Raw genomic sequence first — 27,926 nt, 5'->3', positions numbered from 1 at the left:
TGTTCCTGGGAGCCAGACAAGGCAGTTATCTTATGAAGAGGGATGATTCTGAGGCTCTAAAAACTTTAGAGCTATTAACCACCCCTGTGAATTTAAGCAGGCAGCTTTGCTCTGCCTTCAGAGGGAGTTTGCACTCCCAGTATCAGGTGGAACTAACAAGTCCTGTGCTTTCTGGGAGCCACAGGCCCATTTACAGGGATTTTGCAGAGTGTAGCACAAAGCATCTGAGTCAGGTTCTTATCTGGTGAAATCAATGTACTTGGTCAATGAAGAGCCTGGCAGTCTATATTCAGATCCTGCTTGCACGGTGTGGAGTGTCTTTGATTGAACTGTAATCAGAAACCAGCAAAGAGATAATTGGCATGTGTATTACTGTGAAACATGCATAAACCAATTCTGCTAGGCTTAGGCTGTAAATATGTACCCAGGCTGGTGTGCTAGCAATGAGCTGCTCGCTTGCTCCTAGGACTTAATTACATGTTACGCCGATCGATGAAAGGTTAAAACATTTGAATCAATATTTTATTGCCCTGTTGTAAACTGTGGTTATAGGATATTAGACTATGAGTGGCTGGCAAGTTTAAAAGCATGTGACCGAATCAAAGTCTGAGTAAGTGTTGTGTGTGCAATTTAGTTAATACCTTCCAATTGAGAGGATTTGTTTCTAATTAATATAAAAGCTGTTTATTTAAATCCTACGCAGGCAGTATTTAAATACACAACAAGTCACCTGGGAATCCCATCTAAACCACTTTGTGGAAAGCTGTTATGTTTTGCTGAAATAAATCTAGCATGAAGTAACTGTACTCCATTCAGAGTGTAGAACAGTTCTCTGCGTGCTGTTTTCTATTTTCTTCTTCTTCCTGAATACCCTAAAATATTCTTGGCCTTGTTCCATGTTAAGAAATGATGAAAGTTACAGTGTTGCTGCAGTCTCCTGTCCTCTTATTGCCTGTATATCCTCAGTCAGCCATTGGCAGCACTTGTTTTGAAAATGTGTCCTGTATGAACAAAATGAAATACAGGCCCTGACAAGAGTAGCACACAAAATCAATAAGCTGAAGACACACAGTATGATGAACAGTAACATTTACAGAGTTTAAAAATTATAGTCTCTGGAGTTCCTGGAATACATGAGACCATGACTTTGTTTTCTTGATGGGGCTTTTCAAGTGGACTTGTTAAGATATTTTTTTAAATTTTTGTGAGGTTTGGAAGGCTCATAGGTAGTGAGAATAGTAGCATCAAAAGGTCTTACAACCTTGTTAGCAGAAGAGTTGCTGATTTCTTTGACTTTAATTTTTTAATTTATTTTACTTTTTCCCTTTGCTTGGAAGAGTGAAATAAGTAATGCTTTTATTTAAAGAAAAACCCCAAAACATTTAAAAGTTGAGAATATTTCTGCATAATCTGGAGTTTTAAAAATCTTCACAATTTTGTCATAGTCCATGTTTCACCAGCAGTACATACCTGTCATTTTCTCCAGGCATCTTCATTTTCTCCCCTCTATTTTTTCCCCATTTCATCCAACCTCTCCATTCCCTATCTGTGTGAACTGTGGTGACAATGACACCTGCAGCTCATCCCAGACCATATCAAAGAAGAAGCCAACAGCACTGTGAAAGGAGTTACTGGTAACTCCCTGCTTCACCTGCAGTTCAGAGAGCCGGCTGTGAATTTTAGCCGTTTCCTAAAGTGGAGGAGTGGGTGAGGGAAAATTGGATGGTTTGGGCTAGATTTTCACTGTGGGTTTGTTGAGCTGGCTCCATGAGAGGCGTCAGCAATGACCAGTTCCTTTACTGTCTCATTTTTATCATGCTCATCACATGATGGATGATTTTGTCCCTTGCAAACTTAGGGAAGCCAATGCCTTTATTTTATTTTATTTTATTTAATTTTCCCCGGGCATGGTTGAAAAATCAGCCTCAAATAACTTTCTCTGCTTCTTAATTGTGTGCTAATGAGATTTTTACTGAGTATTTATTCCTTCACACATCTTCCTCCAATCCTCTCAGGAGCTCAGACTCTGGCACTGCTCGCCCATTGCCACCTCCACTTAGCCCAGGGATGTCTGCCCTGCAGGAAAGCAAGAGGGATGTAAACAGGGAATTTTAGCTGGCAGGTCTTCCAATGGCATTTAGTGTATTTCTTTGAAAGGAATAAACAAGTCAGCTGCTTAAGCTCTATTTCTGCAGGGCTTCTCTGCTGCTGATGGTTTCCTTGGTGTGTTTTGTTGCACCTCTGAAATGTGCAGCTTTAAAATCTCTCAGGAGAGTAAAACTTCGTAGTTCAATCAGTGGGAAGGAACCTTGTTGTATCAGGACTGGGGAGCAAGGAATGCTTGCCATGCAGACAGTTGTAATTTACAGGCTATAAATGAATCTATTTAGATAACAGAAAAATGAAGCCAAGCCTCATCTGTCTTTTCTTTCTTTTTTTACTCAACATAAGAGAAGTTACATTACCTCCTAACAGACTTGCTTCTGCACACCTCTGCTTTTTCCTTAGCAGCCACCTCACGGTGTGTTTTAGGATGGATGTGTCACTAAGCAGGGGAAGTAATTTCCCATAACAATGATAAATCCAACCGTAACTGTGGGGCCAATCCCTGCACGCGAAGCTTATGGATTGTAACTGCTGACTGAAAGACAAGCACAGCATTCAGTAGCTTTGAGGGTGCCTTGGCTCTAATAACAAGCTGGATGGCTGGTGGCATGAGGGTTATCAGGAAGTTAGATGCCATCTTCAGCAAGGCTTTGAACCTTTTCTCCATAAAGCACAGGTGCATTATGTTGGGTTAAGCCATTTCAGATCGGGCTGCATGCCTTGGGGTGAATCCGGAAGAAATCACTGTCAGTGATCAAATATTGATATATTGTCATACCCACTGATGTGACCGTAATTTGAGTCTTTTATGAGTCTTTACTTGGCAAAGACTTAGATGTGCACTAACTTAGACCTGGGTTATCTCTGGGCCTGGAGAGCAGGTGGCCGGGCAGTGCTCAGGTGGGGATTATTGCTGCCGACGGCGCTCGAACGCTTGCCTTGCACCTGCCTCCTCCTCATAACAAGCACGCCAAAGATAAAAAGAGTCCGATTCCCTGGCACTGGCAACTCCTCCAATCTTTCAAAAACAAATACTCAACCTTGACTGTAAAATTAAATAGAAAATAAGAGTTGCCACTACTTTCTATTGCATGTTGATTGACCTGAGCACTCTCCAATCGCAAACATAAAAGATTAGATATCACTTTCCATACAGGTGTATGCAAACCATTTTTCGTCTAACTGGGAGAACAAATTGTTCAAAGTTCTGGAAAATATCTGTGTGCACTTTTACAAGTGTACTTAGCAAAAGGAAGGCATTGACTTATGCCTTCAAAGGTGGTGATTTACAATGTCCTGTCTAGTGTTTCCAAAATCAAGGATTTTGTTTAAGCTTAGCAGAATGTACTGAAAGGAGATTTCTGATGCAGTGTGTGTGTTTACAGTGCAAATACAGGCACAGACTTTTTAGAAATTAATTACTCAAAGTGATCTCACACAGGAAAGAGCCAGCACTACAGGGGATGGGGGAGAAAGGATCTTCTCCTTCTTAGAGACAAGAGAAACTTCAAAAAGAGAAGGTTCCATGTGGTGAAGTCAGTCTTGGGGGGGATGAGGGCAACAAAGTGAAGACACAATTTCTGTTTGGAGGAGATGGACAGCATCCTTGACTGTCCTCATGGTTTTGAATTCAAAATTCACTGATTATCTTCACTAAAAAAGCTATGGATTTTTGGGTTTTTTAAGAAAAGGAGAGAGAGGCAGAGAGAAAAGGAGTCTACATTTCTGAGAAAAGAAAATAGCACAACTTGGTAACAATGCTGAAAACAACTAATGAAAATTTTAAGATAAATTTTCAGCAAGCATTGGTCATTTATTTCACTAAAGACTGTTCTAGATGCTTCCTAAAGTTGGACAATGATTTGTTTCTTAAATGGTTTGTTAGTCTCCAAAATATGTGAGCCCTCCGTTTCTCTTTCAGTGCTAGTGAAATGAGTATTTTTCAAGAATTTGAGATGGAATTTTTGCCCCCCACAAGAAAGGACCTACCTTTGCAGCAGTTACTTCAGCAAAGATAAAGTCTGTCCCTCTTCTCCCTTCAAGGATTAGTTATTTCAGAGGCTAATTGTCCTAGTCTGAAAGGATTTATTGATGCAACAACTGAAAGAAAAAAAAAACAAGTTGACATTTCTGCCTGGGCAAAGACAGCTTTTTTCCTAGTTGAGAGAAACTGTTAGCTGGCTGCTGCTGCTGTGATCTATATCCTTGTGGCTATTCAAAATCCAGGACAAGATTTTCCTTTTCTTCACTGGTGTGTTCACACAGTGTCTCATGACACAGAGCAGCCACTGAGGGAGTGCTGTGCTTTGGTTGCTGGTGTGTTTCAGGGCATGGCCCAGCAATGTTCAGAGTCACTGGGAAGCTCTGGAATGTGCTGTGGTGGACACAAGGTTAGGTCCACACTGCTTCCTGAGGGTTTTCACATGAACACTCTCCAGGTCTGACAGACCACATATCTGGGCAGATGTGTGGCAGATCTTGGCCAGGGAGTAGCTCTGAGGAGCTGGCCCTGGCACTCTCACATTTGCCTGGCTCTGTGCAAGCACCATGAATCCCTGTGTGAATAAGGAAAGCGGGCATCACATGCCACCGTCACACCTAAGAGTGGAGAACACCTTCTCATACAATATAAACAAGCAATTTTACCTTGTCCTCTTGTCAGAATAATTTCAGACAGCTCTACCTAAAATTCCATTTCCTCTCTTTTATGTAGTCACTTCATATATTACTTTGGAGGAAAATATCCCTAATACATTACTGGACATTTGCCTTTTTTCTAAAATTATTTTGAAAATGCTTTTCTATGCTTATTCCTTTTGTGGAAAGTTTCTTGACTAATGATTTGGGCTGGGAGATGATGATTTCTCTTTTAAGGCCTTCATATTTCTTCATATCACTATTTTCCTTTCAATGGCGTCTACAAATCACAACTGCCCACCCTTACATAAGAGCGTTTTTGATTATGTTTTAATTGCTAGAGGATTATCTAGGTAGGAATAGATTGAGTCACATCATTGAAGGCTTTTTCCACTCTTCAGGCTGTAATATTCATTCCATTCATTCTGGGACATGTCAGAGTCTGCATCATGAAGCAGCTACTCACCAGAGTAAGGTGATGCTTGCCTCCAGTTAGGCTCATACACCTGGTCCTCTGCCTTTGGAAGATGTGTGTTCCATTCTCCTCTCTGAGAACGCAGATCAGAGATCTTCCTCTTCAGTTTCTTAGGGTTCTGCTGAACATCCTGACTTGCACAAAGTGTCACTGCATCAGCAGGCAGGGGCTGGAGTCCTTACTGCACCATTGCCCCCTGTGCTGCAGCAGGGAGGAGATAAGCTGTTTAAGGGATTGGGCTACTGCAAACTTCTGAGCAAAGGCCAACTTGGGCTTTTCAAGCACATGCTGCATCTCTTGCTGCCCAGATCTATATTGCCTGCATTCAGCCTCTCTGTTTGATGCCATGAATTAGACCCAAATGCTGTTTGACAGCCACAAGGCTGAAAAAAAATATGCAGTAATGAAGCCAAGCCTTGTTACTGCAAGCACTATGCACAGTATCTGGTACTGTGTTTGTCATGGAAGATGATTGCAAAGAAATCTAAGTTAGGATTGGTAATAAATGACAGGAGTGTCTTTCCCTGTCTCACATCATACCTCACAAAACAACCAGAAAGCACAAAGGAGAGTGACAGTGAAGGGTCTTTTACTCTGCATGCTTGGCTGAGCCTCAGACAGGGTGAGAGAGATCATGGCTGTGCTGTCAGGGAGTTCAGAGAGAGCACACCCTGTTGGCTCTGAATTTGCTAGTTCAAGGCCGTGCATGTGTCGACAGTGCTGAGCTGAGCACAAGCGAACACTCCTGGCTGAGAGGAAAAGCCCATGTGTGTGTCAGGCTGATAAAGCTGCTCATCCTGCCACACGTGTGCCTGCATGGCAGCATGCTCTCCCACGGAGGGACAGTCCCCCAGGCGCTGTCCTCTGCTGGGCTCTGCTCCCACTTCAAACTGATTTGGGAAATGGACAATTTGCTTCCTGTAAAGGGTGGCTGCAAAGCTTTCTTTCTCCCACCTGGTGTCCATTTAAACTGTCAGATCTATTACAGCTGTGAAGGGACTTTATCTGGTACATCTGTACCTTTATTTCATATAAGCTTTGCTAATTCAAGAGATTCAGCAGGTGTTTATAGGTGGCTGAACACCACAGAGCACTCTGAGGGGTCTCATGGTCATTGGACAAAATCCTTGCTCTGCACAGCACATTCTCAGAACACCCTTTCTATTGGATGTGTTTTAAAAATCCTAGAGGAATGACCACACCTGGTATCTGGGAATCACAGTTTAACTGTTCCTTTAGTTCCACATCCCCAGTTCCACAAAATTTGTGGCTTGGCTGGGTGAATACTGCTGTGTAGCACCCAAAATCTGTTTCTTCTGGTATCAGGAAAGGGGGTGTTCCTACAGCAAAGAGTGTCTGTATAGTTGATCAAAAAATACATTGAGTGAGTACTTGATGCTGAAGATGTTAGATGACATCAGACATTGTCTGAGCTCTGTGAACCTTGCAGTATATCTAGACCAAAGCAGTATGAGCAGAGCCTACAGCCAGTCACTCCCAGGTGCTGACGTCTCTCAGACCTGCCTGCCAGTCATTAATTTTTACACATAGACTGTATGTCATCTGTCTGTGAACCTGCTTTTCTAAACATCACCAGCAGGCTCAGCCCATTCAATCTTGCTGCTGAAGCAGCCTTTTTAGGCCCACGTGGTGAACGCTAAGCCTGGTGATCTCCAGCTGTTGTGTCCCAGTAACACCGAGCATGCTTTAACCATTGCACGTTCAGCAAGAGCCACAACCACATTCACCTCAAAGCTAGGAGTGTCATCTCAGCCAGGTCATCACTTCCTGAAATCTTCACTGGCTAGCAGAGAAGCTGTTTTGTGGGTTCATGCTGGAGCATGGGGACATGCAGTGTTGCTATGGCTTGTATCACCATGCTGCATACAAAATATTAGACATGTACCTGAGAGCACATGGTCATCTCGGGCAAAATGCCTGTGCCTTTGCTGTCCTGAGGTGCAGCATGGAAATAAAACTTTTCTTGACATGCTCAGCCGTAGGAATATTTTCCAAGTAGACACGTTTCCCTAGTGTTTGAACCAGGTGATTCTAAAAATATTCCCTTTGAAACCAAAGAGACTCGGCAGGGATTTTGGTTCGTGCATTTTGCGGGAACTGGTAGCGTTTCCAGCATGGTTCAGCCTGTCGCTCCCAGAGGAATTCCCAAGCCTGGCTGCCGGCCCTCCGGCGAGCGGGCCGGGCCGGGCCGGGCCGGGCCGGGGACGGGCGGACGGCGGCGCTGTCCGTGGTGCTGCCCGGCTGGCGCGGGGCGCCCGTGCGGGAGGCGCGCACAGGTCTCCGGGCACAGGTGTGAGCACAGGTGTGAGCGTGAGCGAGGGCACAGGTGTGTGCACAGGTGTGAGCATGAGAAAGGGTACAGGTGTGAGCATGAGCGAGGGCACAGGTGTGAGCATGAGCGAGGGCACAGATGTGTGCACACAGGTGTGAGCGTGAGCGAGGGCACAGGTGTGTGCAGATGGGTCCTGCAGGGTGGGAGGTTATGTGTTAGGTGCATCGTGGAATTACAGAGTGGGTTGGGCTGGAAGGGACGTGAAAGATCACTTAGTTCCAACTTCCCTCCTACGGGCAGGTATCCGTCCTGGCCTTGGACACTGCCAGGGATGGAGCATCCACAACTTCTTCAGGAAACTTGGTCCAGTGCCTCACCAGTCTCTTTTATGATAAAATTTAAAAATTGTGTCATTTTGATACAATTGCACACAGTCAGGATCTCAGTGCAACTCTCACAAGCTCCTTAGAGGCCTGCAGTTTTCAAACCCTTCACAAGGTACATAAATCAGTATGGATGAGGGAAAACTGTGTGAGTTAGTATTGTCTTCCTATCCCTTTACTTCTCTTGTTAGAAATACCACACAGAGACCATTTTAAAAGAGATTGAAATATTTCAGAAACCTTTGAGTGATTCTGATGATTATTTTTTCTGTGCTTGGTTCTGATAGATAGCAGGACATGTCCCATTAGTTATTGTGGTGCTTCTGTCATATAATAGTAATGCTGCTGGTTATTTTAAAGTTTGCTGAAGAAAACCACCCTTTTAGCTACAGTGTACTAAGCTTGATTCATTCATGTGATTATGGGCACAGACACCTCTGCCAGTTGCAGCCCAGGTATGGGAATCAATATTTAATATTTCTGGGGTACCAGAGAAATCAGTAAAATTGTTGGGCAAGAACTGTCTTGCAGATGATGAGGTATGTCCCATTGCTTAAATTCTGAGCAACATTTATTTTGTTGCTTACCAGCTAGAAAACTATTCTGGATCTATTCAGGAGGCATGACCTGCTCACTCTGTCATGTTCTGCTGGTGGCAGGTACCCCTTGATGCTCATGCTCGCTTATAAATAGGCAACCTGCGAAGAATAACATTTAGCCCAGCAGGCTTTTCACTGGCAGCAAAATAATGCTCCCCACAGTTAGAATATACAAATGTGGGTCTGAAATTCCATCTCTCCTTGGGGTGGTGGGATGGTTCTTTGTGGAGACCTCACGATGCACAATGTTCCTTTGCAACTCTCCTCAGGTAGCAGAGTTACCCAAATGCAATCACAGCTAAACCTGAGTGGAGAAGCCCAAAGCCTTTTCCTGTGTGTCTTTTCATGTGTTTTGATGATATCCTGAGGGGTACCAAATCCTTTCCCATGATCTTAGCGTAGGGAATGTGACAGAGTCACCGGGAGCTATTTTGGCTCACAGGATGCCCACAGCAGCTGCTCCAGCTCTGGCCAGCTCTGGAGCACCACAGAGGCAGCTGCTTTGCACTCCCTGAGGATCTGGGGATGTTGTTTCTATTGCGTCGTGCTCTTGGTTTGAACCTTGCAGTGTCTGTACGCTGACCTTTGCGTACTTACCCTCCTCTTACTGGAGTGAAAGGGACGAGTAGTTCTTGCCCCTTTGTTTCAGAGAGCAGTTCATTGTCCACTCTGTTTTCTAACACAAAATAAATAAGGAAATAATTTCATCATTACTTGTTAGTTTGGCTGGTTTTTAATGGGGATGTAGGGCAGCTGCATGGAGCTTTGAGAGTTTCCTTAGAAAACCCCAGGCCTTAAACACAAGAAGTGAACTGTTGGAGAGGGTACAGAATGACAATGTACTTTGCTCTCTGTGTTTGGCAGGACTGGCAAATGGATAAATAATATGTTGCCTAATCACAAGGAAATCTGCCATGTGATCAATTATTCTTTAATTTCATCACTTTAATAATATGTCACCTTGGATTTGTGACACTGTTGGGCAACACAAATGACCAATGAGGGGGATTTGGCCTGTGTCAGTGAACAGCATCTGCTCAGGCCCATGCCTGAAGAAATGCATGAGGGAAGGTGGGAGTTTAACTTTGCTCCCTTCCTCAGCAGATTCATATTTCTAGGCTGAAAACAAGTATAGGATGTAAGGGAAATCATACACAATCAAAAAATCCATTCTGATTTACAATTTAATTCAGTTGGGTTTTGTTTCTGATAGAAACCAGAAAAAAACAAAAGAACAACAACAAAAAAAAAAAACCAAAAAACAAACAAACAAAAAACCACCCCACAAACAAACAAAAAGAAACAAACAAAAAAAACCCCAAAAAAACTCTTCTAGGATCCCAAATACAGGAAAGGTAATAATTTAACAATTTATCTGGCTCATTTCCTAGAAACCTTACACTCCAGTGTTTTGTTCTCCACCACCACCAGAACACAAAATGGATGATTATCCTTACTTTACCAATGGAATCTGAAATACAAGGAGGCAAACTGTAGGGTCAAATTGTAGGCCAAGGTCCCATCTACTTGGCTTTTGCAGCTTGCCTTTCACTATAACACACCTCGGTTTATGCCAACAGGACTCTCTTATCTTCCTTTTTTTCCCCTTCCAGCTGCAACTTCTGTCAAAGGTTAGTAATCAGGGTATGAAAGGTAAATAACGCTTTCCACCAAAAATCTCTGTCGAGATAAATGCCTCTCCATGAATCAGATTGACATCAGGAAAACAGCTGAAGACACATTCTGAAGCCTCAGCCCCACAGGATCGTTAGGAATATTACTGTCCCGACCTAATGAGCTACCACTGGTCCTAAACAATGTCTAGGACAAAAGACTAGAGGGGGATTGGCTCCCCTCACCCTACTGCCTGCAGACTTCTGACAACCCATTAAGGTTATAGCTATTCAGCTCTGTTCAGACGGCCCTTTTTTCCTTCCTTTTTTTCCCCCTAACAACTCCCAGCTAATGAGCAGACAGCGTTACTTTTATTTGTGCAGGGAATGTATGGCTAAATAGGTGTCTGTGCATGGCTCTAGAAATAGGAATGAGGGAAGCAGAGGAAGAGAGACTGGAGGTCTTTTCGCCTTCGTCTGTCAGGCAGAGACCCTTGGCTGAGGAATCCTCCTGGAAGGGATGGGTGAGGATTTGGGGCTGAGCCTGTGACAGACACATCGGGCTAGCAGAGACAGCAGCCGAGTCCTGCTGATCCTGTTTTGAAGAAATGGGCAGGGAAGGCAAAGCCAAAAGGCATCTTGGCATGTGCCGTCGGCTCTAGACACTCCTTGGACGCTGCCCTTGCCGTGTGACTCCATCTACTTTTACGATAAAAATTCCCGAAGGCGCCAGTCTCTCTCTCTCCCTGTGCCTGCCCCCCCTTTCCCTCTACTTTACTAAGTGATTGGAGTTGCCCTCTTCTTTTTGCGCCTTCCCACCTCCTTCAAGCTCCCTCTTCAGCGACAAGCAGCATCACTAATTGCTTTTTAGGGTCTCTTTTCTGCTCTCTGTTCAAAATTCATGGGGCATTCCCTGGCCCCATTATGTTCCTTTCTGAACCTTTTCAGCTTCTTTTACAAACTTAGCACTTTCTGTGCTTCTCTTAGCCTTCGTGGAAAAAAAAAAAAAAAAAAAAAAAAAAAAACACAACAGAAAAGTTTGGATTTTTTTTTTTTTTTTTTTTTTTTTGGCAAGCAGGCCCCCTCCCTCTGCGGCCCCCCCTCCCTGCCAGAAAAGCACACGCACGGGCCCACCTCCCATTGAATGGCCTGCTTTGTGCAGGGAATTTCCGGAACACATCCCAGGGCTGGAGGCGCAGTGTGAGTGGAGGGGCTTCGGGCAAGGAGCCTCCCTTAAGCCCACCCCATTACCACGGTCACTGTTTGCCCTGGGCCCTCTAAAAGGACTATTGTTGCCTGTTGCCAGGTATTCCCTAGCAACACTTAAGCCAAGCTGCCTCCTCTATTTATGGCAGAAGCTTTTCAATGGTCTCCAAAACACGTGCTTGTCAACTTCAGAGAATACCTTCAAACAGACACAGAGGGGGAAAAAGTAATCCCAAGCACTTGCTTTAGTTGAAATATGTGTGTTGGGGGTGTTTTTCGATTTCTTGTCATTTACCTTGGACCAGAAACCCAAACAATCACAATTCGAAAAAAAAAAAGATCCCTCCCCATCACCTTCTCGCAGCCCCTGTCCCCTGCACTGCCGAGCCTTTCCACTGGCAGGTGGGTGGGGGTCATTTATTAGATGGATGAGCTTTTGCTACACTTTGAATCTTTTTGCACAAAAGATTGCTTCATTGTTATAAGACAGATTTTGATTTCTTTGTGTGTGCCAGAGCTCTTACAAGAACCACCATACTTCTTGTGTTGTCCACCTGCAAATGACCAATTACCAAGGGGGATGGAGGGTGGGAAGGAGGTCACTCATACAACTGTACAGCATAGACATGGCACCAGCAAGTCACATCACGGAATGGTCGAGGTAATCCTGTGGAAGCACATACCTGTGCATTTATTTCAGGAATTACATATTCCTATGCTTACATTTCTGCAGTCATTTTGTCAACTGCAGATTGTCAGTGGTTCAGTTGAATTTGAAGAGGAACCAAGCTGCTCCATCTCCAAAAAGTTGCATACATATTTTGGTGATCAAGTGTAATGATGTGAGAGAAAAACTTTACAGCAAGTCTCACTTGGTAGAAATAGTCTTTGTTCTTTGTGTGATGTCATACAAAGAGTTCCGGCATAAATTGGTGTCTTTGTTTCTATCAGATTATTTGCAGATTTTTACTGCTAAAAAGTACTGAAGTCATTGTCACTTTTGGGAAAGCCTTATCAGATAACCAGATAATGTAAGTAGAACCAAGATTTACAAAGACAGGTGTAGCAATGTGGCACCCAACCCATCGTGAATTTCAGTGGACCATGAGCACCTCTGAGCTGCCCACCCACGTATGCATGATAGCAGTGGGTGCATTCCCAGTGCCCGGGAGGACATCACACTGGTGCAGTGTCTGCACCATGTCTGGAGTAATAATCTGAATTTTTCCTATCTGCAAATTCACATTGTGTTTCCTGGAATGTCCTTTAAAGCTTTGGTACATTAACGTGACGTCCTGGCACTGGGATTTTTTTCTTAGCTGTACCCTCCTCGCTGCTATGGTGGCCCCAAGAGCTGGGCTTGACAGAGCCATGCAGGAGGCCAGCCTGAGGCAGCTGCCTGTGGTGGGAGCACCATGAAGGCCTTCAGAACTGAAGCAAAGCCCCAAGAGTGAAACGGGACTGACTGACAGGGAAATGCTGTGCTGCTGTTTGCTGCTCTCTCTCCCCAGTAGAGAGAGGTCAAAGTTGCCTTTCTGTTCTGAGCAAGAATCTGAAAATATTGCATAGATGCAACTCATTCTGTAAATGATTTTGGATTGTGGCTCTCTGGTGAGCTGTGTCAGGCTTTTAGAAAGATTAGAGCACTTAACTACATGGTAGTTCTCTTTTGTGACCGATAACTACGGAAGCTAGTCAGTCAATGGCAATGCGTTCTTACTCCAAAATTACGCGTGGGTTTTATGATTATACATCTTTTCCCAGACATGTGTGCCAGTACCTCCACAGAGAAGTGAAATAAGTATGGTATACTCATCTATCTAACCTAGTGCTTCTGCATTCCCATCTGCCATGGAATAGTTCTTCCTCTCAGCTCAACCTTCAAAACTCAGTTTTGTTTCTGTTTCATAGAAGTACTGTAATTAGAAGATGCTAGATTTCCTCTGTTAACATATTCCCCTGCAGAGCTTGACATTACAGTGAATGTAAAGGGTTTCATGAAGTGCAAGATTAGGGCTGTTTAAATAATTGTTTTTCTGTTTAAATAATTGTAATTGGAAATATGTGTATTATTATCTCTCAAGATGTTTTAGATTAAATTAATGAAGTTCACATCTGGAAGAGCAGATATTAACCCTTTCTGGTCCAGCCCTTATAACACAATTGTTCTTAGCATTGAAAAATACTATGTTTTAGCCCTTGGTATTTATTCTATTAATCTCTGGATTACACTGCTAGTGTTAGAGCAAATACATCAAAGCCTACCAGCTTGGTCTGTGGAAAGTCTGTCCCATGGCTCCTACTAAAACCAGTGGAGTACACAGGACATAACAGAGATTTCTGCCTTGCTCTGCATTTAGGCAGAGACTATATTGCAAAATTTTTCAGAAGGCCCAGTTTTTTATTTCTGGACCATTCACTGTTGTCCTTCTGCATGACCAGAGGCAGTGTAGGAAAGAGGCATTCATCTTCCTTTTCCAAGTCTCTCCAAAGTTCTTAGCTATTTTAGCCCTATGACCCCATTTAACCCATCTTTAACACATAAAGGTGCTCAAATAACTTTAAAAAAGGCATGGAGAAAGGGATTCTCTATAGAGGGACTGATCACTCAATACTTTCTGTTTATTTAAAAGGGTTAACTTCTAGCTCCTGCCTTTGCAACTGGCTGACGTGCATCCTAAATGTGATTCTGCAAGCTGGGCAAAAATGATGGTTCCTGAATGAACAGAGGGAAACAACAACTCTGGGCAAGCTGTTCTTCTGTGGACAGGCTTACCTAGGAATAACTATGGTCATCCCTGCTTGTCTGTCTCAAATTATACAATTTTCACTTTAAAAACAACCCATAAAAATGGTGTTTGCCATGTCAGCCCCTGTTTGCCAGTGCCCAGTACAATTGTCTTTTACACCCATTTTGAATAAATGATCTACTAGCTGAGATAGTCACTGTATATCAGTTTGGCAACTAGTCATTGATATATATATGCCAGTGCTTGAATTGATTCTGGGTGAATCTGGGGCAGATTTTACAGCTTCTGATGAAATTCAGTTTTCTTGTTTCACTGCCATGTGTAAAATTACACACTTGCCCTCATTCTTGAGGGTACAAAATTTACTTTCCTCAAAGGGGAAGTATGCCTTAAGTCATTCTCTGATTCCAGAACACACTAGTTTGTGCCTTGCAGACACCTGGAAAAGTCTCTAACTTCCTTAAGACTTGAATCCCAGTTCTTGAACTCTGGCCCTCCAGGAATACTGAGCTATCACTGAAGACCACAGTCTTTCCTCCTGAAGCATCTGGAGTACAAAAAGGTGCCATGAGCAAAGCTGGAGTGATTCTTATTTCTCCTGTGTCCGTACACAAGTCATTCTTGGAGTATCAAGTGTGTCTCTTGCATACCCAGACACCACAGTGTCCAGCCACCCAAGATCTCTGGAAATCTCCATCCAGTTTACTTTTAAGCAGCAGTTCAAACTAAGGGAACTAAAGAAACAGAGAAGGTGAGAGGTGTGAAATAAGGTTGAGCTCATCACACTGCCCAGCAGGCAGTTGACTGTCTCACAGAAAGCACATCCCACATCTGTAACAACTGGTTCTAGTAGAACAGCCAAGGACATGGCTGTAGTGGAGACCCTGTGTCCCTCTTAGTGCCATCTTTTACAGAGGATGGTGGAGGTCTGATGCCAGTGGGGATCCTTGCCTAGTTCCCAACCAAGTTATTATCCATGTGGATGCAAACATGCCAAGGAACTTTCACATAGAAGAAGCAACCCAAGATGCTTTTAAATCAGCATTAATTTTTTTGTTGACTTTTCCATCTTTCTCAGAATCACCTGTGGGCTCCCAGACAAAATATTTCCTCTGTATAGGCCTGCTCTGATACTATCTTTACTGTGTGGAAAGTGCATACTTTGTTGCTTCTTGACTTCAGTGGAGTCAAGGGAGTCCCAAACAGACTTGGTGACTCCATCTACCTGAGAGGACAGTCACTGATTTTCAGAGGCACAGGAAGGCTGGAAGCCAGAGGCCATGGCATGCTGAGAGTGAAAGGTCTCTCTGCTGCTGCTTTTGCTTCTTCCCCTGAGTCAGGAGAGTGGTTGTCTCACACAGACCAATGATCAATCCCACTGCAGCAGCAGGTTTTTGCCTCTCTGAGGCACTGTCTTCCAGCTACCAATGGTCTCTGTCTGTCCTGCCTAACCACAGGCTAGAAGAGCACTGAAAGGTTGTTGACTCTCATGTAGTCCAATGCTTTGCCCTGAAGGCAGTGTCAGCTACACAACCATTCAGAGATTAATAGACTTATATGCACAGCAACACTATCATGGCTGTACAGCATTCTGCTCACAGCTGATTTTATTTATTTATGTACATATTTGAGGCAAAGATTAGTTTAAAACCTATAAAACAGTAGGATATCCACAGTGCATAGCTGTGGGTTGACTCTTAGCATAAGGATGAAAGCCTGGATAAAGAGAGGGCAAATACTGCTTTGCTTGCTTGAGTTCATAGCTGGATGTTTCTTGCTCCTTCCCCCTGCCAGTAGGAAAGGAGTAGGAAACTCTAAGTGCTCTGAGTCTTCAGGCTGCATATTGTATTTTTCCTGTTTGTGTTATAGTGTTAAAAATGTTTCTTTAAACAGGTGTTCTCTGACACATTGGGCTCTGAGGCTTCCTGTTGCCTACAGTGGAATCAGAAAGGCCTTCTTCCCAAAGGCTTGGAGATACGTCTGTCTTCACTCCGGACATAAACTAAATTGTGATTTACTTGCTTAAGCCTGGATGCAGAAAATCACTTACACTTGTACTTAAATCTGGGACCATGAAGCCTCTCTGCAGTCAGGGTCTCAGGGAATTATGAACCGGCCTGAGAGACAGCATTCTTCATGGAACTCAATGTTGTTATGAGGCTTCAATATTAGCACAGTTTTTAAAGCTCCCAGGCATTTTAATAACAATAAAAATGGCAACAACAATAGCAATAACATGGACATGGATGGACATGGGTGCATGGATATGCTATACTGCCCCTCTAGTTCACAATCCTTCTTGCCTACAAAAAAGACAGAAGCTGAAACTAGATGAATTGTTAAACTGAATGTGACTGTAACCCAGCCAGTATGAGAAATCTTTTCAGTTGTGGTGGAATTATTTGGTCATCATGTAATAACTAACAATGGAAACAGGAACATATTTGTATTATCCTAAAATTATTTTTCGGAAGATAACTTATGTCTGAAAGACAGACTCCATCAGTAGCTATCTTCACTTTTCCTTTTTACATTTACTTTTATTTAAAACAACCTTATAAATAGAAACTGGATTCTCCAAAATCACTCTTATCAAGGCCTATGCTTTCAAAAAAATGTTTGTAAAGCAGTTTTCTACAGACAGTTTTTAACTGGAGAGGGATCCAGTTGAAGTCTATAAATAAATCCCATAGCCTATTTCTGTACAGAAACTGAAATGAAGACAAAGCTTTCACTTCAAAATCTGCTTGGATTTTCAGATTTCATTTATGGCATGGGTTTTCAAAGATTAACTTTTTTCGCTTTCAAACTGCATTAATAGCATTAGGCATCAATTAATCAGATTCAAAATTTGGAAACAAAGAAAGTATTTTGTCTGTATAATCACTGAGAGGCCATATACCAGGATCTTTTCTTACCAGCCTTTTTAATGATTATTTCAGTCCAGATTTTTTTTTTAAAGGAACCACTAAAATCTAGGCTTTGAATTTTGTAAATGAGCCTGCTGCCCAACGCACTTCTCAGCAAGATAAGGGCAGAATGGCATTTGCAGAAATGTTTAGCTATCTCTAACAATCCGGCTTGGTTGTGGGCCCCTTGGTAACAGCTTGGCAAATCTGCAAAAGGAATGCAACTATATAGTTTGTGTGTGGATTGTTGAGTCATTATAGCCTCCAAATTGCACAGCAGATCATTAATCATAGGCCAAGATAGGCAATCACTGCAGAAACCTGATGAAAAGGCTCCAGAATAATGCCTGCTAAATCATGTTTAACATGCAGACCTTGCCTGTGCAGATATGGAAAGGGGGAGGTAAGGAAAAAAAATTATTCCCCTTTTAGGAAAGAAAACTTCTACTTATCTTTGATTTGCATTCAGCCCTCCCTCAATAGTCCTTAAGCCTGTTATTTAATTCATTTTGGTGCCAGGTCCCATCACAAAGCAAAAACCCTAACCAGGACCTATGCAGTCTATGACCTCCAAACCCCCTGTCTTTTCTTGTCAGTTCTATGTCATTTGTGCAGTTGAACTCCACCAATTTGAAATGCTGACCTCTTCCATAGACAACCTTATTCTCCTTGAGTGAAAGAAAGGGCCAAGGCCTACAAACCACTCAAGCGAGAGATGGCAAGAAAAGAGAAAAGTGGTTGACTCGTAAATCAATTTCCACAGCCCACCCAAAACCCACATGAACAATAACGATGGTATTTTTTAAAAGTTGTGCTGTTGTGGTTTTCTTAATTGAGCTTATTCTTTTTAGAAAAAGTTTTGAGCAAAGCAAAATTGTTTGTTCAGGGTGGAATATTAGGCCAGATCTTGCTCCCGATCCACTTCAGACCAGTGTATATTTATATCAAACCTTCATTTTCACCTGTCATCTGCACAGAAAAGGAGCACAGCCTCAAAACACGTCTTTGTCTGCACTGGAAGAGGTGGCAATATCTAACGAAAGGGAAGCGTTTGGCGCATAAATACATCTGTGCAGTACCAGTGTGCAGGCAGAGCGATGATGGTACCTGCCCTTGTGCCGCACAGCCTGCCCACATGGAGGTAGCTGTGCAGCTCTGCCTTTGGGCCCTGCCAGCCCCACGTGTGACTGTGTCCTGAGAGCAGTGAAGAACGTGCACACTTAAGGGCTGCATCAAACCAAGCACACACACCGTGCAGTTCAGACACGCGGGCGGGCGTGAAGGCAAAGAAGCCAGCGAGAAACCTGCCACCACACAGTGAGACAAATTTTTAAAGACCTATATTACACTCCCTAGGGGTCTGATTCTGCCTGTTGTGCTCTCTCAGGAAGGTTTCCTACTCCTCAGGTGGTCTCATTGGATTCAATGGCTGTGTCTTTGAAGAGCAGATGCAGAAATTGCCTGGAGCACACCATGCCCCAGGCCCCCATTCCCATTAGCATCTTTATGCTTTTCAGACGCCTGAATCTGGCTGTGCCATTTTTTACTGCACAGCCACATCTCTGGGTTTACGTCTAGGACATCCTTAAAGGGCATTACTTATCTTCTCACTGGGAAATAGGCCCTCTTCCCTGCCAGATCTGCATTTCTCAGTCCTGCTCTTCCAAGATCATAATCTTCTGGAGCGTGGGATGACTTGTTAGTCTCTCAGCAGAGGCAGGTCCAGCCCTTAGGTTGAACATAACAAATGAATCTTTTAAATTTTCTCATTGACTGGGTTTAGTTTCATGTACACACAAAGCTTAAAGTCACAACATATTTATGGCATGGCAGAAAAAAATCTCTGGGAAGAGTTAAATACAATATCACTGCCTTGGCTCTTCACATGTACAACACTAAAGGTAGTATCACCATGTTCTTCCCTTTTTTTCATTTTTTTCCTTCTATCTCTGGCATTGGCCCTTTCTGGGCTATTCAAACTTTCCCTCCAGCCTTGCTTTCTTGAAACAGAATGATGGTACTTTATGATCTGAAAATTCTTGATATCTTACAAGCAAAATGCAGTGTGATGTCTTGTTATGAAGGTAGGAAAGTTACTCTACCAGAAAAGAAATACCTACAGTGGCAGACTAACTCCCCCAAGGAACCTGGCCTATTGCAATGGATTTCCTCAAAATTTCTGTGAAAATGCTGGTGGGATATGGTCAATGGGAGGGATTTCTCATCTGGGAGAACAGATGCTCCAAAGGAATCTGCCTGTGGAGCCTGCTCAGCCAACATGCCCCCATCAGGTCTGTGCCTGTGTGCCCTGGGGCTTACCAGCTCTGAGCCCTTGGGCAGAAGGGAGATTTGGAGCTGTTTATCCCACTTGACCCTCCATACAGATGACCTTCCATCATCTGGGGCCAGCTGATGCTAAGCAGTAAATTAAATTCAGTGGCATGCTGTCTCAGTTCTCAATGGCGTTTCAGAGCGAGTGCCGGAGCCCATAGAGCAGGGCTCATTACACGCTGCTGCAGCAGCTGGAGCTGGAGGGGGTGTCAAGCTCATTACCTTTTATAATATGCCCACCGATGGAGCTAGGTGTGCTCTAGATGGATTTGTCAGAGGCCAGCACTTTTGTCTGGGGGTGAAGCATTGCGTTAATCTGACAGGCAAGACTCCACATTATGCAAAAGGAAGAATTCAACAGGAAACAGATGCGTGGGGATAAAAATTAATCAATGTTTTGCGACCTACACCTCTGAATGCAGCATCTGTAGCAGTAAAAAGAATATAGTCTCTCTTTCCTCATATCTTTTCCTCCGAAAACCAAAGCTTATAGTAAGCAGTTTGCAAAGTTTGACTTCAGTTCTGTGAAATCCTTATGTGTTACTGAAGTTTTCAACAATAATTTTGATGATTTTCTTGGTCAGCTTTGTGTACATCATTGTCAAGCCCAACAATTCAGAAATTATTTTGCTCCTAAATTTTTGAAGTAATGCACCAAAATCTTTATTTTACTGCTCTTCTCACTATTCTAGCATACACTTCCATCCCAAGCTCACTTTCCAACACTGTTTTGTCTGAAATGCATTGCAACACGTTTCAGTAGTCAATGTGCATTCACCTTACTTTTTGTACTCCAGAAAAAAATGTGATATGCCCATAAGGAAGAGAAAATGGCAAAATCAGAGAAGAAAACTGGTATTGCCCGGGCTCTCTAGATAGATAAGGCATATCTTGAATCCATGCATTAAAATCTAGATCTTTAGGGAAAAAGAACCTCAGATGTATAACAATAAGTCAGAAGAACAGGGCCTGTAGAGAGTCCTTTGCTGGCTACTGTCTGTACAGCACAGCAGTGGAGAGCTGAACTGGAAAATCTGAATATAACGCATTTGTCATTGCAAACTGTCTTCCTGGGAACTTTGTTTCTTAAGATTTTTAAGGATAAAAAGCTCTTTCTGAAATTCTGAGCTCATTAGTACTTTCTAATTACGACCACTGGGTTACTGATGGTGTACAATGTCTCTGCTAGAGGAGTTTCCAGAGCTAGGAGGAGGTGATCTCAAGGGAATGCACTGACATCGTACATTTTGTCCTTCCAGTGCCCCCTGATTCACATTTCTCACATCCCTGTTAGAAGAAGTAGGCTGCTGTATCATAGGTGGCAACCTTACACAAGCCCAGCACTGGGGCAGACAATTTTAATTTCCTGTTTTCTTAGAAAGGGAGATGGCAAGGATATCTGTGAGTGGTTTCAATTACAGCAGCAGCAGCTAGCATGCATTTAGCAGTGGTGTTAATAAGGCACATGCTCCTGGTTGTGTCTCACAGAAGTAGTTGCTCAGCCCCTGCTTCTTTTCATGCTGTGGTGTCATCTGGCACAGCTAGATCCTTGTTTGGGTTATTTAATTGCTTCTTTGCCTGCCTTATGCAAACTCCATTTGTAGCTGGGCTTTTGGGCACTCGGACCCATGACTGCACTGCGTTTAGTAAGCACTCTGCTCTGTCTGCAGGCAGTATTTCACACAGTCACCCAGTGACTTTATTCAGTTTGCTGGTCCCTCGCGTCATTGTCACTCTGTATCATTTACCAATACAATTTTCACAAACAAAATTAGTCATTGCAATGTAGGTGTATGGAAGCTGTCCCACTCTGGAAGGATTCATTAAAATTCCCATAATAGTCTCCTTGTCAGGACTCTTGCCTGCTGTCTGGGAAGTATTTCAACAAGTCTGTCCTACTGTTGTGTTAATTAAACATTGTTCTATTTATAAATGCTCCATTGGTCAGTAGCAGTTCCCCACACAGAGAGAGAGGAGTAGTGGTAACTAAAAGTGGAGTGCCAAGAAGATGGGGGTTGGCCATGCAGAGAAGCCAAGGGACAGCCCAGACTGAGCAAAGTGCTCCTCAAATGTGTCATTGTCCTCCTCACCTGCCCTGGGGCTGCAGTGGTCTTCTGACATTTAACTTGGAGCAAGGGAGGAGGGAAGGAGGTTTGCTCACTGCTTTCTCCAGCAGCTGTTTTGTTTCTGTTTCTCTGTTCGTTGTAATCTCCTCAGAGTGATTGCCACAAGCTCTTGGAGAAGGTGAAAATATATCTGAAAACATATCTGTCTTCAGATAGAGACCAAGTTGCTGAAGTAAGGATAAAGCCATTATCCTCCTGTGTTTGTGTCACACTCCTGCCAGCCTTCTCTACAAGCATCTCTACCTGCACAAACACATCTCTTCTGACATATGCATGAACACAAGGAGAGGGACCTGTGGGAGCCCTGAGGTGCTGCTGGCTGCTATGGAATAGTCTCCCGGGGCTGGGTGCCAGGAGGATCTGACACCCACTGCCTGTGTATCAGGACGATCTCCTCAGCATTGCTCTTCCTATATGCTCCCATTTCCTCATGAGAGCCCTGCTCTGTGCTGTACACAGCACTGCTGTTCAGTAGGGCCCCCTCTCCCTGTCATGATTTCTGCCACAGCATCTTGCACTGCATCCTCTGACACTGCAGGTCCATGCCATCCTCTTTTCTGCACATGTTGAGACAATTGCCAGAATTTTTACCCAGCATTATTTTCTGCAGGCTTGCTAGATTCAGAGGCAGGAGAAATTGGCCACCATCCTCACCAGACCATCCCTAAGGGGCGGAACACAAACCTTTAGTGAAGACCAGGGGGATTTGGAACTAAGGTATGTAGTACCTGCTAGCAGATTCTTCTGAAGTCTTCATGTGTGCTTTTTTCATGGTTTGCTGGTCTCCTTCCAACCCACACTTGTTCTCAATATACTGAGCTAGGGAGAGATGTGAGAATGTCTTCCTGAAGATGTTTGCAAGTGAATGAGTATTTACCCTGGAAGTTGGTTCAGGCATAACTCTCAAGATGGTGCAGCCCCAGATATGAGAAGTGGGACGCTAAAGAGGTAGAAGAGAAAGAAGCAAAAAATTGAGAGCAGAAAGTATAAAGTGCTTCCAGGCCTGTCCATGGACATACATCTGTCTAGATCCTTAATTGGTTGCTGAATTCCAGCTTCAAATCATTGAGCATGCAAAATCTATGAGAAACACGTGAAGCTTTGGAGTTCGTCTGAGCAGCAACACAGTCAGGAAGAGATGCAAGTATGGAAGTTGTGCCTCTTTTTTTGGTTGTTTTTTGACAGTACCTCCTGTTTGACAGGATAGGCACTGTGAGTGTCCTTGCTAAGTCAGGCCTCATAACCAGGCAGACCTACATGATGTACGTTAGAGCAACCTAAAATGAGGTTTGCTATGAAACATAAAACAAGATGAAGCAAAATGTGTCCTACTGCCTGTTTTTCAGACTTTTGAGTCAGCTGCTCTGAATGGAGTCTGTATGGCATGGAGTAATATATGCACATGTATATATGTCCAAGTAAAAGAAACTGCTAGTAAAATTTGGGTCTTTAAAGAACACCCTTCATCTGAAACTCTCAAAGGGCTGGTTGTTAGTGGGCAAAGTGACCCTTTGCTTGTAAACCAACAGTGTGATACTATTCCATTTAGTCTCTTAAAGCAACTGCTATTCCACAGAGACACAGTAGTGGGTGTAGGCAGGACTGTGGGTTTTGTGTCAGCTGGTTCTGCCATCATTTGCTGCTGTATCCCCTGAAATGCAAAAGCAAAGATCTCCAGGATAGAGAGACATTAAAGTATGTGCTTAAATGTGACTGCCATTTAAGAGACAGGCTGGCTTCCCACCCTGCTCAGGGAAACCTCCATCACTCCCTTGCAGGGCCTTGGCAAAGCAGGATGAGGAGCCTCTCTGAGCTGTTGCCCATGCTGTGTTTGTCCTGGATGTGATGCAGGATTTTGCTCTCCTGCACTGTCAGTCGGGTGCCTTTCAGGAGCACTGTGTTCACACCTACAACCTACAAGTGCCCACATGAATTATTGTTTACTCAATAACAAATCAAACAAATTCTCTTCTATTCAGGCCAAACCACAATGATAAAAGGAAGCTGATTTCCACTATTATGGGCACCGATTGATGTCTTCCCTTCTCTTGACTGTCTTTATTTCACATACAAGTGGCTTTTCTTTTTATTTTTTTCTTTTTCCTTTGGAAATGTCATCACCACTTAATTAGCAATGTGTTGTTACCTGAAAGTAAGAACAAACCTATCTTAGGCCATATGGCAGGGTTTTAATCTGCACTGTCACGGTATAATCATGTCGAAATGGCTTCCCTTTTCAGTCAAAACTGCATTTCACACTTTACTAATATGGGGCTTTTCCTCCTCCAGAGTAATATAGCTCTGACAGTCCAGCAAGTGCAAATTAAAATAGCTCCAAGCTGTGGCCAGCCACAGAAGGGGAGAGTGAGCAAGAGAGTGGTGTGACTGCTGGGGAAGGAGGAGGACCTCACTCAAAACTGGAACCTGTGCTCTTTCAGTGATCTGCTTCTGTGATATTGAACCAAATGATTTTGGGCTCCATTTAGGAAGACAATTCCCCTCCCCTATAGCAAAAGCCTGGATTATGCCACTGGAGCTGGTTATAGGGAGTCTTTGTGAAGTTTATCTTTCCTTCCCCAGTGCTATTGGGAATATATAGAAGCAGAAAGCAAGAAAGCTGCATATTTGTGCAAAGCAGCAGTGACCAGCAGAAAATTTTGCAATTGACTGCTGTAGTTGCTTACGTAGTCTAAGAGAAAATTGAAATATATGGTTTGTTGGGTAACATTTTCAAAGGAGTTTTACTCCTAAGCAAGTTACAGGTCACATATTGTACATCATACAGATGTTTAGTCTGATGTTTTAGGACACATAACTGCCCTTTTCTGGGTGTTAGGTAGGGACCAAAAACTGGATTGAATCTTATTTGCAGTGGGATAAAAGGAAGCATGGATTGTCTGTCCCCCAGAAAAATAAGGCAGACTATTATTATGCACTGCCTCTTCCCACAGCACCTTGCACAAAGCACAGTCTGGATCAGAGGCTCCCTCTCCCTTGCCAGTTTTCTCATGTTCTCCCAATGCTGCATGTCCCCAGGCACCTGTGAGGAACTACTTATGGTCTCTGCTTAGCACTTGTGGATCTCAGGATTGAGCCAGGATTGAGTCAGGACAAAGTCATAGCCAGCAATGAATCTAGACAGCTTCAGCCCATGGCCAATGCCCTCAGTTTCCCATGCCTGCATTTTTACCATCTTACCCCTCTGTAATTAGAATAGTAAGTACCAGGTAGCCAGATAGAGGGAGAAAAAGTATCTCTTGAAACTTCTCCCCTCTTCTACCGGTTGCTTGTGTTTCTCCAGGACAGAAGTGTCAGAGCCAATGAAAGTCCCAGTGCTTTGTGAGGCTTTTCTCTTTCATACATCCTTCAAGGGATATATCTGGCTCCAAAGCTGCAGGAGATACCTGCTTTCTCTGAAGGGGAGCAGCAGGTACCATTTTCCTGGACGTACTGTGCTGCTCCAGGGTGTGTATGGATGGAGGGCTGGGGTTCCTGTCCCCAAGCTTAGAGTTTTCTCCCCACAGGATGTATTGGAATCATACAGCTCTCTAACCATGGGCAGTCTGATGTCTTTCACATGCTGTCTGAACTGTGTTGCTGTATCCCTTTACAGATATAACCCCTGGAACACCTCAGATTGGACATTGGAGGTACTCCTTCCCTTCAGTTACTTTGTATTTGGCTGAAATTTCATTTTTTCAACACCCATATGAATACTGCAATGCACAGAAGTAATCCCCCCCACTCTTTCCCACCCAGCAGAAGGCTGAATGTAGAAGCTGCTCAGTGCTGATCTGCTCCTTTTCAGTTATTAACATATACGTGCCTTTTCAGTGAGACAACAAATGCAACAAGGGCCAAATAAAAATAAAAAAAAAAAAGTTTAAGTGATGGTCTGAGGTTTCGCTCACAGTAAGAGATGAACCAGAACTCTCTTTTTATTTAAATTACTGGCAAAACTCTGTGATTTGGCCAGGAAAGTCAAAGTCTAGATGTTCACTTAGAGAAATCAACACCAGCGCAGGGGAAGCTTTAAAAATTTTAGTGTCTTTGTCAGTAGGTATTTAACTAGGAAAAAGGACTCGAGCTTATGGGTTGTTGATCTCACTAGTTAAAACTGTACATTGGAAACACATTTTCCTAAAAAAATTCTAAAGAGTGAGATAGCTCTGGTGCTATACATGAGCACAGCTTCTCTGACATGAGGTCCTTCAGCCCAGCTGCAGGTTGGCCACCCTGGACATCTGCATGGTTACAGACATGGAAACTTAGACCTGAGACTGGGGGGAGAAGAAAGCAGGAGGCAGCAACAGCTCTGCCAGGCTGCTGTTTCACCAGGTACCTCGTGTGCTTTGCAGGGCTGATGCAGGAAAGGGCTGAAGGTGTAAAGGGATGGTCTGAGTGCGTGCACCCGTGTTTGTGCATGTGTGTGTGTGTGTGTGTGTGTGTGTGTGTGAGTGTGTGCAATGGTCCTGAGAACAAATATAATTCTGGGGCATGAAACAGAAGCATGAATATCAAGCAAGAACATCCAGCTGCAGGTCCTTTTCCCTTCTTTTTCCAGCTTTTGGATGAACTGCAAAGCCGAGGGGGACTGTTAACTGCCTGGGCCTGTCCATTTGTCTCTCTCTCTTTACTTCTCTGTCCCTAACTCCCCCCCACCCCCCTCCTGCAGCTCCGGAGGGTGGAGGTGCGATTCGCTATGCCCGTTTTTTATTTCCAGCACGCTTGACAGGCTGGGCGAGGAAGGCGTTAATGTTTTCTGACAGGCCCCCTCTAATTGTTGGAGCTTTTCTTCTCTGCCTTTTCTGTGAAATTCTGACTTAGGCGAGCAGCATAACAAAATGCTCTGGCATTGAAATGTGCGCTTGCACTACACTGGGCTCGGGGAAACAGCATTATTCATGAAGATTTTCAGCTGTTTTTGTCTTTTAACTAACCTTTGAGTTTGATCAGAGGCTAGCCGGGCTCCCTTTCTCAAAAGGCGGTCTTGGCAACCCGACAATGGAGCCAAACTGTTTTCCCTGTTAAAGAGATAACTATGCCGTTGAGTTGGTACATGGGGGAAATTAATCTTCAGGCGCATACAAATGATAGCTTTACCTCGGTCTGCAATCGCCTGCATGGGATTATTGATAGGACGGGGGTAAGGAGCAGGAGAAATTCAGACTGGGGTAGGGAACTTAAAAATAAAAAAAAAAATTTGCAACCCCAAGCCCATCATCCCTTTTGATTGTATAAAGCCTGCGATTGATTCTTCACCACTTGCCTTTTGCAGCAGGAATTAGCCCCGCATTGTGCGGCCTGACACGCTAAGAGCTCGCTCGCTTGGGAGCTGAAGTTGCTGCGCGCTGAGACGAACCGGAGGGGGCGACCGGGGGGGCGCTTCTCCCCTCTCCCCTTTCCAAGAGGCGAGGAGCAGGGAGGCGCACAATCTCCCCACACTTCAAGTCGAGCTAATCCCTGAATGCACTGAGTAATACGCGCTGCATTACGGAGCGGCGAGCCAGGGCGCCCCGTGTGCGCCCCCCCCGCGCCCGCCCGGCCGCGCCCGCCTCTCCTTGGGCAGGTGCCCGCTCTCCTCGCGTGCTGCCGGCCCCGGCCGCCGCTCGGCCCGGGCAGCGCGGAGCGGAGCGGAGCGGGGCGGGCGCGGCGCGGGGCGGGGAGCGCGGGGCGGCAGCTGCGGCGGGCGCACGCCGCCCCCGAGCCCGGCGGGCCCCCGCCGCGCCGCCGCCGCCGGGATAAAGGCTGAGGCACGACACGCGCGGGGACGGCGCTGCCCGCTGCCTGCCCGGCCCCCGCCGCCCCCCCGCCTGCCCTGCGAGCCCGCGCACAAAAGGCAGGACCTGCGCCGCGGGGAGGGGCAGGAGAAGAAAAGGAAGAAGGAGGGGGAACAAACAAATAAATTAAAAAAAAAAAAAAAAAAGGAAAAAGAGAGGGGGGAAAAAAAAAAGGTTTTTAGAACAGGGGATGAACCCCCGGGATCCCCAAAAGCCAGTGCTAGGGGGGCTGGGTGCGGGTCGGCGCCTCTCTGAGGGGAAGGTGAGACGAGGGCTGGGCGCAATAGGAGGCTCAAAGGGTGCCCACAGCCCTTCCCGGGGACAGGGCCTGAGGGGCTTCCCCCTCCATTCTTACCTGCGCGGGAGGGATGGAGGGCGCGGAGGCTCCGCGGGGCCGGCGCTGCTCCCGCGTGCGGAGAAAAGTTTGTGCATAAGATAGCATCACGGGGGGCTGTGGGGAGGGGAGAGCGGCGCAGCAGGAATGGGGAGTGAGGGTAAACCCCACGCCGCGGGGAGGCTGCCCCCGGCTCCCCGCGGATCCCGCGGGCCGTGGTGTGGGGAGGCGGGGGCAGCGCTGCCCACCGCCGCTGGCCTCGCCGGGCTACCCCGCTGCCCGAGGGTCGTGGCTTGGGGGAGGGCACTCAGTCTGGGAGAGGCATTTGTTGACGGGACAGTTTTCGTGCATTGCGATAAATAAACACACAGGTAGACAAATTAA

General features: G+C 44.8%; 1 long non-coding RNA gene across 1 annotated transcript; it reads right to left on the bottom strand.

Moving 5' to 3' along the window:
- Nucleotides 1-17: 17 nt before the first annotated feature.
- On the bottom strand, nt 18-27,846 carry LOC119708240. The gene is made up of 4 exons (XR_005258992.1): nt 27,564-27,846; nt 5,210-5,419; nt 4,096-4,206; nt 18-1,001 (listed from the first exon to the last, which is right to left on the bottom strand). It is a non-coding gene; the product is annotated as an uncharacterized LOC119708240 (long non-coding RNA).
- Nucleotides 27,847-27,926: the final 80 nt, after the last annotated feature.

The sequence above is a fragment of the Motacilla alba genome, chromosome 1A, assembly GCF_015832195.1.
Source record: "Motacilla alba alba isolate MOTALB_02 chromosome 1A, Motacilla_alba_V1.0_pri, whole genome shotgun sequence".
In the NCBI taxonomy this organism is placed as follows: domain Eukaryota; kingdom Metazoa; phylum Chordata; class Aves; order Passeriformes; family Motacillidae; genus Motacilla; species Motacilla alba.
The sequence above is the reverse complement of the archived record's forward strand: the minus strand, read 5'-3'. Positions and strand labels throughout refer to the sequence as shown.